Below are 12,495 nucleotides of genomic sequence, written 5' to 3' on the forward strand. Positions count from 1 at the left end.
GTTGTTTCTCCAAATATCATCCACCTAAGTCTATACACTTAAGAAGATGGAATTTCAGTCTCTCTCACTTTCCCCCAAGAATTTTGTGACATTGATTTACACAATGTCAAAACTGAAATCATTTTTCTTTTCAATATTATTTGAGTTTGGGGAACAAAATTATCTTTGAGGGACTAGATCATGGCTGTAGGATGCATGGTATAAAGTTTCTCAATGAAATTCTCATAGGAAAATCCTCGCTACACTCAAAGAATGTGCAGATGCACTGTCATTATGGGGATAAAAATCACTGACATGATTTTCCTGGCATTTTTCTCACCAATGTGGTTTTCAATTTTCTTCCATATTCTTCCTTAAAAATTCCAATGATTTTCCTGTGTCCTTCCAGAAAATCCATCAAGCTTATCCATTTGGAATCCATAAAACAGCAACTATAACTTTTTGAGCTGGTGTCTTTACCTTAAATTTAACAAATCCCTGTGGAAGCTACTCTTTTGATAGGATCTTTCTCATTTTTAAAGACGCCCTAAGAAGACTAAGACAAGTGTTTCACTGAGAATGCTTCTCTGCACTCATTCACTGATCACAGGTTTAAACACATTTTGTTTGAAGTAAACCCCGGCACGTATGTACTGAAACGCTAGTGGGAATATTTCTTACAACTCAGCTTAAATAGAAGGACAAATTTATTTGAGCCCTCATATCAAGCCATGCTAAAGAGAAAGCGCTCTGACCTATAGAAGCCAATAGAACTCTTGTTAGGTGAAGCCAGTCTGGTTAGCTTTTTTCTCCTTTTCGACAGAAAGTATTTTAAGTGTTACAAATATTGGTCACGAGAAATTATAGCTTTGTAAATGGTGAACGGCAAAATGGACAATTGCTAGGGTGTGATAGTGTGGGGAGAAGTTGAGAAATTATTACCTTTTGTTGCACAGACATTAACCTATAGCTTTGGAGATTCAGTAGAAAAATAGTAAGGTCACTGTTTCAAATTGTCTGCAGCCAAAGGAAGATGAAAACTATTTAACTGTGCATTAAGGGATTGGTAGAGAACTGAGTACTGTTGCTAAGAGACAGAAATTATCTGGCTGAGTTTTAGACTCAAAAGAATAAGTCTTTACAGACTTTTAGCTTTGTTACCAGAGCATGAATTTCAGAAAATGAAAAATGATTTAAGGCCCAATATTCTCTCCAAATGAGCTGTACAGTTAGATGGAATCAAAGTTATCAATGCTTTGTGTTTGCTCAATCTGTACAGCTAACCTGGACATCTGTAACTATGCCAACCATAAATGTGATGCTAAACGAGTGCAGTACAATGAGTATCATGCTCCAAGCCGTTGTCTGAAATGTGGACACAGACCACGAAGTATAACACCCAAGTCTGTCAAACTCACTGATCAAGCAACTCAGTCCTTTGAAGGGCTGATTCCTCATCTTTCTTTCTCTGACAATAGAAAAAAAGAAGAAGAACTAAAATTAATAATGAATTGGCACACGTACGTGTCACCAAGAGATCTTGAACTTCGCATCAGAGAAGATTTTAAGTCACTGCTCCATTTTACAGTGGATGTGGACAGATATGGTCATCAACAGTTTCTGAGAGTATGCATTAAGACAGAGGATTAGTATGGCAAAGGCAGTCATGGAAGTATTTGGATACCAGCATGCCTTTTTGTATTTTAATCTTTCCTTTTTTCCTCTCTGCAGTATTTCAGCTAAACCTATTGTCATCAAGGAAATTATAACTCATAGCAACCCTAGATAGGGTCTCTGAGACGGTAAATGTTGATGGAGCATACAGCCTCGTCTTTCTCCGCAGCTGCTGGAGCTGAGCAGCTGGTGGGTTAGAACATCCCATCTTATGATTTGTCACCCAAAGATTATCTCAGAAATTGACATCATCAAAGAGAAATTTCAAGTGATAGAACAAGTTAAAAGTATGCATGATCACTGATGGAATTCATTCTGTCCCTGTCCACAGGAAGAAGCTGATGCCTTACCTAAACCCATCAGGATGATGTGATTTTCCTAATCCATATGATAGAGAGAATGGATTCTAAGAGACACCGGCAAGAATGAATGTTGGGACTTTAGTGGAAATTAGAGGGGGGGAAATTTACATTCTTTTCCACTTAGCAGAAAGTTTGGAAATATAAGTGATGGCAATTTGGCAGCCATTTTGTGGCAAACGTGAAAATGTATGTGTGGAATTGTTAATATGACTCCAAGAGCAAGTTAAACTGTACCAACAAATGAAGATAAATAAGCCCCAGTAAAATTGTATAAGTCCTATAACTCAAGTCATACATAAATCTGGACTATCTGGTGATAGGGGACATGAAATTCTTGTTTTAAATGTAATATATATTTTTCCTCTATACAAGCAAAATAATACTGATGGATAGAGGGAGGCACTTTTTTTTAAGGTGCCATAACTTTATTCAGTCTTTGAATTTTGAGTGGAAAGCATTGTATGCAATGAAATAGGAGAAATATAAATATTTTTTTAAAAATCAAAGATAGAACTTCCCAATCCCAAACAATTCATATGTTTGATCTGTGAAGGCATATGATGTTTAAGATGTTTCATTGTTCCTTGATTCTTTTTTTTGTATTCACTATAGTTCTCTGATAAAAAATGGAAAAGGATCATTTCTGTGGTTATAGCATTGATAGTCAATGGACATTGTAGTACAAAATATTTCGATTGCTAAAGGGCATTTTTGGCAATTATGCCACAGTGTTTACAAACAACACAAACTATACTTCCTTAAAAAATTGAACAGATAATAGACATATCAAAAAGTTATTACCAGGTAAAGTATATAAATTTAAAAATCTATAGAGGAAATAAAATGGATTTTAGCAACTGGAATAAAGACAGATTATTTGCAATAGAGTGACAGTAGATTCAAAGCAAACCTACTAGAAGAAGGAGAGGAAATAGAGGGTGAAAGGAGATAAAAGCAACTAAATAATATATTAAAGTATTGGATGAAAATAATCATCAATTGAAATTTTCATATTTAATGAGGCTATAATTCCAAACAAAGTAAAATAAATACAGAGACTATAAAGAGAGATTTCAGAAATTAGTGAATTTAGCTACAATATATTCTTACTAAATAAACTTCTTTAGAATAATTTTCAGAAAAAAAGTATATTGTACTAAAGACACAATTTTTTTAAAAGGACAATTGAACAAAGAGATTGATAAATGGGCATAAACTGGTAAATGTACACAAACATAAAAATCTATTGAATAAAACAATAGTAGTAACAATTAGTTTAAAGATTATAAACCAAGGTGGACATAAATGATAACTGTAAGATATAACACTGAAGAGGAAAATCAGATATGAAGTACTCTAAGTTCATTGAACAGCTTTTGAGGTAGATAGAAATGCTGTTTGATTAATTTTAGAATTTAACACATCTTAAATTTTTTAAGGGCAGGAATAGGAGACAATAAGGTGCGTGCATACATATCCCGAAACCTAGGCTACTGTTGGGGGTCTTGTTAAAGATGCCAGAGAGTAGGTCTGGACTCATAGTGACCCTGTGCCCAACAGAACAACATTCTTCCCGGTCCTGCGCATTCCTCACAATTGTACTTATGTGTGAGCCCATTGTTCCAGCTGCTGTGTCAACCTATCTTATTAAGGGCCTTCCTTTTTCTCCTTACCCCTCTATTTTCCCAATACGTTGTCCTTCTCCAGGGACAGGTCTCTTCGGACAAGCCATTCAAAGTGCACGAGAAGTCTTTCATACTTGCCTCTAAGAATCATGCTGATGACTATACTTCTTCCAAGACAGACCTGCTGTTCTTTTGGCTGTCCGTGGCACGTTCAATATTCTTTGCCAGCACCATAATTCAAATGCATCAGTTTTTATTGGTCTCCCTTATTCATTGTCCAGCTTTCATATTCAGTCAGGTGATTTAAAATACCAGGGTTTGGATTAGGCATGCACCTCAGGCCTAAAGGCAATACCTTTGCTTTTCAATACTTTAAAGAGGGCTTGTACAGCAGATTTATCCAAAGTAATGTGTAGCTTGATATCTTAACTCTTTCTTTCATGAGCATTGATTGAGGATCTAAGTAAGACAGAATCCTTGACACCTTCAATCTTTTCTACATTTCTCATGATGTTACCTATGGGGCCAGTGGTGAGGATTTTTATTTTTTAACATTGAGTTTTAAACCATCTGGAAGGCTGCAATCCTGGATCTTCATCAGCAAGTGCTTCATGTCCTCCTCATGTTCAGCAAGTAAGGTTGTGTCATCTGCATGTCACAGGTTGTTAATAACCCTTCCTCTGCTGATGAGGGCACAACTCCAGTTAAAAAGAAATACCTGCAAAAGGTTTACTAGCGTTTGGGACGTGCAATGTTCAAAGTATGAATGTAGGATAGTTGCAAGTGGTCAAAAATGAAATAGAACATGCAAAAATTGACATCTTAGGTCTTAGTGAGCTGAAATGGAATCGGGCTGGTCATTTTGAATCAGAAAATCATGTCCTTGATTATGCTGGAAATGAAACAATCAAAAGGGATGGCTTTGCATTCTGAATCCAAAGGCACAGTTCAAGACCTATCTTGAAGTCCAATGCTGTCTACGATAGGATTCTATCTATCCACTATCAAGGAAATCCAATCAATACAATGATTATTTAAATTTATGCACCAACTACTAACGCTAGTCATGAAGAAATTGAAGAATTTTACCAAGAACTTTAGTCAGAAAGTGATCAAACATGCAGTCAAGATGTATTGACAATTACTGGTGATTGGAATGCAAAAGTTGGAAACAGAGAGGAAGGAACCGTAGCTGGAAAAAGGGTTTGGGGCATAGAAATGAAACTGGGAATCACATAATAGAATTTTGCAAAACCATGAATTGTTCATAGGAAAGACCATTTCTCAACAATGCAAAAGGTGACTAACAAGTAGACTTCTCTAGATGGAATACCCGGAAATCAAAGTGGCTACATCTCTGGGAAGAGACACTTGAGGAGCTCAATATCAACAGCTAAAACCAGGCAGTCGCTGACTGTGGAGCAGACCATCAATTGCTCCTCGGTAAATTCAGGATAAAGCTGAAGAACATGAAAACAAATTCACCAGAGTATATACCCTAAAGAAATAAGAGCCATAGCACAAACAGACATACTTATATTCATTTCATCACTATTCACAAAACAATGGAAACAACCTAAACGCCCATCAGTAAACACTGATACATACACATTGGAAGGCTATGTATTGTCAAAGAGTAAACATAGCACTGTGAAACAGTTCATCATCTGGATGAATGTGGCGCACCTGATGCTAAGTAAAGTTAGTCAATCACTAAAAGACAAGTATTGTATGAGACCATTGTAGCAAAATATAAAATCAGATAAAGTTTTTTCATGCAAAAAGAAATAGACTTTGCTGGTTACCAGGGGTGGGGGAAGGAGCGAAGAAGAAGCTATAAGCTAGAGCATAGACAGATATTCACTAGGGTGAAGGTTATGATAGTACTGTACAAGGAAGAGAGGAGAAAATGAAGGAGGGGGACAGGGCAAACTATTAGGATATTTGATAAGTAGTTTAGAATTGTTGAATATAAGAATGATGATCTGAAATCTATACCCCAACCTAAAAACCTCAATAATCATTCAATATATTGTAGTAGTTGCTTTGATTCTGCATCGACTCAATGACACACAACACAAAAAAATTACAAAAATCAAATATATTGCAAATTTTTTAAATGGAAAAAGTTTTATAAATATTCATAAAGCAATATATATACATGTCCAATAAATATACAGAAAGATGCTTAACATCAATAAGCCTCTTAAAGTACAAATTTAAAATTACAATGGAACACCAATAAACAAAGGTAAAAATAGCTAAAACTTAGAACTCCAACAGCTGTAAGTGTTGTTGTAGATGTGGAACAACTGAAACTCTCATACATCGCTGAAGGGAATGAAAAACAGCACAGTCTGGGAATCAGCTTGACAGGATTTAAAATGATAAACATGCATCTTCTGTATCACATGGCGACTCCACTGCTATTTAATGAATAAAGATTTTAAAAATTCATGTAAAATTTGCACATAAGTATTCTTACCAGTTTGCTCCACAATAACCACAACTTTGGAATAATCCAAGTACTCATGGACATGTGGGTGAATTGACAAACTTTGGTAAGTTTGTAAAATTAAATCTTTTTCCATGATAAAAAGGATTGAATCATTGAGAGATAAAAGGAGAGAAAAAGAAGCATCCAAAAAAACAGAAGACTATAGAAGAATTGATGAATTTTAATAATGGTATTGGCAAAGAATATTGAAAATACTGTGGACTTCCAAAAGAACAAACAAATATGTTTTAGAATAAGTACAACCAGAATGCTCCTTAGAAGGTAGGATGTCAAGACATACACTCATGTCCTTTGAAAATGTTATCAGGAGAAACCAGTCCCCGGAAGATCATATTATGCTTGGTAAAGTAGGGGATCAGTGAAAAAGAAAAAGACTATCAAGGAAAGGGATTGACACAATGGCTAAAACAATAGGCTCAAACTTGGGCAAATATTTGAGGGTAGTGCAGTACCCAGTATTTTTTTGTACTTTTTGTGCACTTGGTCATTATGAGTTGGAAGTTAACAACAACATGTAAACAAAGCCAGACATAAACTACATGCATGATATGAAATACATTTCTTAAAAATCTGACAAGTACTCACTCATAGGATCCAGATTATCAGTTACTTGTCATCAAAGGGATAATGGAATAAACTGGGAAGATGCATGTGGTAGTTACATAATCTGTTGTCAATTGGAGACTTAAGAGTGAAGGATGGAGTTTAGCTGTCAATCAGGTTGCAGCTTGATGACCTCATTTGGAAGCACTAAGTTGGTGGGACACAAGCTCACTCCCTGTGAGGCATGCTTGCTGACAAGACACCTGGAGCTATGCTAGAGCCCTGGAGCTGAAGGAGCCATGTGGAGACCTCTGCCAGCACTGAGATGTTTCCACTGCCACTGGATCCAAAAGGCTTTCAACCCACTAGCCTGAGATCTTCCTGGATTTGGCACCATTGATTGTGTTGCGTGAGTCTGAAGAAGAATTTATAGAGTGGTACCAGACATATGGGCTAATATCGGATTTATGGATTTGACCTGGACTGGGCTGGGATATTTCCTCAATATTCAATTGCTCTTGTATGTAAGATCTTTCTTATACACTTATGTCTGTCTATAAATTTGCTTCGCTAGTCCACTAGACTAATTGATTAAATAATATCATTCATTGTCAGAGTGTCAATTTTGACTCACAGTGACCCAATAGAATAGAGTAGAACTCCCCCCATGGGCTTCCAAGATTGTAACTCTGTATTGGAGTAGAAAATCTCCCTTATCTTCTTAAGAGTTGCTGGTGATTTTGAACTGCTGACTTCTTGAGGCTAGCAGCCCAAATTGTAACTCACTGTATAACCAGGGCTTTTTACCTGAACCTCAGACTCATCTATTCTGAGACTAGAACTAGACAGTATCCACCTACCCCTGCCAACTATTCTCACCAGGGATACAATAGATGATCTCTGTGTTAGACAGGGTTCTCTATAGAAACAAAAGCAGGACACTTATGATTATAGATAGATGATAGATAGATAAGGTAGATAAGATAGATAGATGATAGATAGATAGATAGATAGATAGATAGATAGATAGATAGATAGATAGATAGATAGATAGATAACAGCACAAAGGAAGATAATAGCTAATTATTCCACACAGCAGTAGAGGATTCAGTTCAATTCACTTCCGTGAAACAGTTAATATACTGGAAGTCCTTCAACTAACAAGGGCTGCTGGATCCAAGGTAAGGAAGCAGACAGCTGAGTCTTCCCCAGTGCAACACAGGCAGTCCGGCCACAGACAGCCAACAGCAGGGAGGGTCACCAACAGTCAGAAGTTCAGGAGCTTACCAAAGTAGGTCAGGATGGGCTATTGAACTCAAGCAATGTAAGATGACAGGATCCACCAGCCTCAAGCCCAAGTGATGTATACATTAGCAGCATGGAGAAGAAGGTCTTGAAGGAACCTCATGCTCTAGCAACATGATCCATGGGTTGGCTGTATCACAGGTAGTGTAGCTCACAAGTTGAGGCATGGAATTAGCTAAAGTAACTGCATGTGGGTCTGAGAGCAACCAGAGAGCAAGAGAGAGAGGGGCGGGCCTTGCCAAATCATTTATCTCTTCGCCCTCCAATCAAACTGTGATCTTATTAACCCCACATGCTCCTATTGCCCAGGTTGGCACAATAAACCTACCTATCACAATGCACTAGTGAATATTTTAAAGAATATATTCTTTATGTTAAGTGGGATAGTAAATCCATGATTTACAGATTTTTTTTTACAAAATCATCAAAATAAATATTATAGGACCTATGTTTTCTGTTATGTATGACTCAATAAAGTTGACTTAAATGAAAAAAAAATAGAATAGTCCCCCAAATTCAAGGTAGCTAAGCCAGGTAATGTGATGAGTTATCAGCTGGGCATTTGGAAGTCAGAAGCCTCTCTGCAGGAGAAAGTTGAGACTCTCTGCTCCCATAAAGATTTATAGCCTTAGAAATCCGAAGGGATAGTTTACTAGTTCTATAAGGTTGCTCCCTATGAGTCAGAATTGACGTGAATGCAGTGTGTTGTTGAATTAGGGATAAATTTAATGAAACAGAACTCTGAGAAGAAAATTATCAAAATTTGAGGACATTGTAAAAAGATTTACATAAATAAAATGGATCTGCAAACTATGTTCATGAATGGAAAGATAGTAAAATAAGTATTTTCCCCTCAATTAAGCTATAAATTAACTGCAATTTTAATCAAACTGAACTGCTACTTTTGAAAAATTTAGTAAACTGATTTCAAAATATACATGTAAGTATACAGGATACAAAAGAAGAAAAGGATACAGAAACAAGAAATAATAGGGAGGAGTGATTTTCCTACTGGACATCAAAATTACTTAAAGTTAAGAAACAGTGTGGTTGGTCTCGGCCCAAGGTTGGACATTAGAAACCAAATGGAGTATGTGAAAAGGCGCCCCTGCGTATCTGGAAATGCCACATATGTGTCCTTTCAGGAAAATGGAGAATGGGTAAACCAAAAAAATAAATGGCTCCAAGGAAATTGATTATCTATAGAAAAAAAGATAATTGGACCACATCTCATATAGTATATATGGGATACATTTCTATTATATTAGAGACCAAAATGTGGAAGACAAATTTTAAAACCTTTAGGAGAAAATTTAGGAGAATCTCTTCATCATCTCGGATTTGTAAAATCCTTTTACTTGTGACACAAAATGCATTAACCCTAGTAAAAATAAATTGATAAATTTGACATTAGGGAAAAAAAACCTTCTGTCCATCAAAAAATATTTTTCTAAGATGATTCAAGTATCTAATCATATATGAAACCACCCAAAAGGTTAGTGGTATTTTATTTTCTTATAGGTCTCCTCTCTGGGCTGGGCTTAGCTGAACATCTTCTGCTAATATTAGCGGCCACTTATGTGGCTACAAACTGCTAGTGGGTTAACAGGGCTGCTTAAATGTGCTACTGATGTACCTAGGTTTCCTTCTTCTCCATGTAATCCTAGGGTTTATCTCCCACCAGATGACTTCTTTACAAGGATCAGTGGCTTCTCACTTGATGGCTCAGAGCTCTCAGGGAAAAAAAAGGTAAAAGAAATATAACAGGCCTTCTTGAAGTCTAGGCCTACAACTTACACAGTTTTACCTCTGGTGCATTTTAAAGGAAAAGTTAATGGTAACTCTACGCAGACATGAAAAAGCAAGGGACTACACTGAACGGAAATATCAGGAAGCACGAGTCATCAGAAGCTACCAATATAACAAGTAGACAGAAAATCTCAGAATGGAAAAAAATGTTAGGAACTCAGAATGGGTGATGTTTTAATATTCAAAATGTATGAAGAACACAAGGGAGGAAAAAAGCAACTGAAATGAAAATGCACAAAACATGCAATCTGGTCATTTATGAAAGAGACTCAATTTTGCTTGGTAATTAGGGAAACTCAAATTAAATTTCATATACTTATACAGAATCCATAGATGTCTACAAACACACCCACCGCTTGTCTGTCAGTTTGTCATACTGTGGTGGTTCACAGGTTGATGAAAGTTATTTCACTAGGGTTTCAAAATAAAAGCAATGTCACCCACTGGGAACAGATGTTAGCTGAGCTTGCAACCTAAGGACAGACTATGGAGAAGGAATAGACTGTCCATGTCAAAATCCTCTCAACTGGACCAATAGGGAACATCATGAGAAACAGAGAAAATACTGAAGTTGTCAAGGATTTTGTTTTGCTCGAATCCACAATAAATGCTCATCGGAGCAGCAGTCAGGAGATCAAACAATATATTGCATTGGGTAAACCTACTGCACAAGACCTCTTTCGATAAAGTGTTGAAGAGCAAGGATGTCATTTTGAGGATGGAGGTACCCAAGCCATGGTATTTTCAACTGCCTCACATGTGTGTGAGAGTTGGACTTTGAAGAAGGAAGATTGGAGGAGAAGAATCAAGGAATTCACATTATGGTGTGGGTGAAGAATTTTGAAATACCACAAACTGCCAAAAGAACAAACAAATCTTTTTTGGAAGAGGTACAGCCGGAATGCTCCTTAGCGCAAGGATGACAAGACTCCATCTCATGGACTTCGGCCATGCTATAGTAGAGCTCAGTCCCGAGAAGAAGACATCATGCTGGGGAAAGTAGAAAGGCAGTGACACAGAGGAAAGCTCTCAGAGGGATGTGCTTGACCCTGGGGCTGCAACAACGGCCTCAAACATAACAATTGGGAGCGTGGTGCCGAACTGGGTGGTTTCTTTTTTTGTTGTGCACAGGGTCACTGCACATCTTGATAGGACCTAACAAAAACATAAAATGCACAAACAGCCACACAGGGGGGAAGTGAAAAAATATATATATATATATATTTAACCCTGTTTGAAAGGAGCCTGAGCTCGAGGAGCACCAAGGGGCAGCTTCAATGCTTCTTTTCCTCCTCCTATGACCACCCAGCCCAGTGTTTTGATCCAATGGGAAAGGGAACTGGAGGGTGAAAATATATTCTTAAAAATCATAAAAACCTTTATGTTAAATACAAATATCAAAATGTGAAGCTGTTTTCTCTTAACATACCCTCCACTCAAGTCGATTTATTTCTGAAGGCAATGTTTCCATGTCTCTACCCCTTTCCCCAAGGAATTCTGCACTCTTAGGTTTATAACACATATTGGTCTCCTTGTGATACCAAATCTTGTCCTTTTAAACGTTCTTTGAGTCTTGGGGCAAAAAAGAAGGCAAGAGTGAGCTACGTGGGATAAGGCTTCCCAATGAAATACTTGTAGGACAGCTCTTACTTTGAAGGACAATCCTCAAAGAATGAGGAGGTGTATTGTCAGGATGGGGAAAATTCCTCTGCCCATCTTTCTTGCACATTTTCTCACCCACACAGTTTTCAAATATCTTAAAACATCTTCCTGGAAGCCCTCATGGTGGCTCTGTGTCTTTGGAGTGAATCTATCAAGATTACTCCTTTAGAATCCGCCCCACACTTGCCATAGCTGTCTGAGCTGCCCTCTCCACCTTGAATTAAACTGACTCAGCAGATGGCCTCAAAAGTCATGGTTTCTATTGGACCTGGGTCTGCTTTATAGCACCTTAAAAGGTTCGGCGCATTACTGAAGGAACGGGTGTGCAAGGGTCTGCAACCACCGGTGTTGCACAGACGTTATTAAACACGCTTTGTGTGGCTGTACCCATACCTGGGGAATGGGACCCATGGTAGCAACACTTTTGGACTCGCCCTTCTGTGTATGTGTGCATACATATAAATACATACTGTAAATGCATTCTAAAATGACTTCCTTTATATCCTGTTTCAAATGCTATTAAAATATTGTATAGGTTCAAGAATGTTGAAACTGCCTTATAATACAAATGATTAAAACCATAAACATGTTACTGTGGATCCTTACCCATAATGACTCTATATGACACAAGAGAACAGCCCTATAGAAATTACAGGGTCTAAATCTCTATGGAAGCAGACTGCTATTTCTTCTTTCCATGGAATAGATAATGGATTTGAATTGCCAAGCTTTGGTTAATAGTCAAACACGTAATTACTATGCCGCCAGGTTTGGGGATGCTATAAAGTACAAGAATTCTCACAAGCCGTTGATGGAGTGTAAGTTAGTACCAAAGATTTGGAGATCAGTTTGCCAGATTTTTAAATGACTTTCAAGGGAATTTTTCCAAACTGGGAATTTCACAGTTACACAATATTGCCTAGAAAATTCTTGCACACAGTCACAAGAGGACAAGAACTAAAGTGTTAATCATAGTTTTGCTTGCAATAGATGACCTTGAAAAAAAACCTGTCCCCAT

General features: G+C 37.3%; 1 non-coding gene across 1 annotated transcript; it reads right to left on the minus strand.

The window, feature by feature from the left end:
• Positions 1-11,043: 11,043 nt before the first annotated feature.
• On the minus strand, positions 11,044-11,163 carry LOC115871290. Its single transcript, XR_004047216.1, has one exon. It is a non-coding gene; the product is annotated as a small nucleolar RNA SNORA61 (small nucleolar RNA).
• Positions 11,164-12,495: the final 1,332 nt, after the last annotated feature.

Source organism: Echinops telfairi, unplaced genomic scaffold, assembly GCF_000313985.2.
Source record: "Echinops telfairi isolate 266 unplaced genomic scaffold, ASM31398v2 ScPeMD7_4225;HRSCAF=4972, whole genome shotgun sequence".
Lineage (NCBI taxonomy): Eukaryota > Metazoa > Chordata > Mammalia > Afrosoricida > Tenrecidae > Echinops > Echinops telfairi.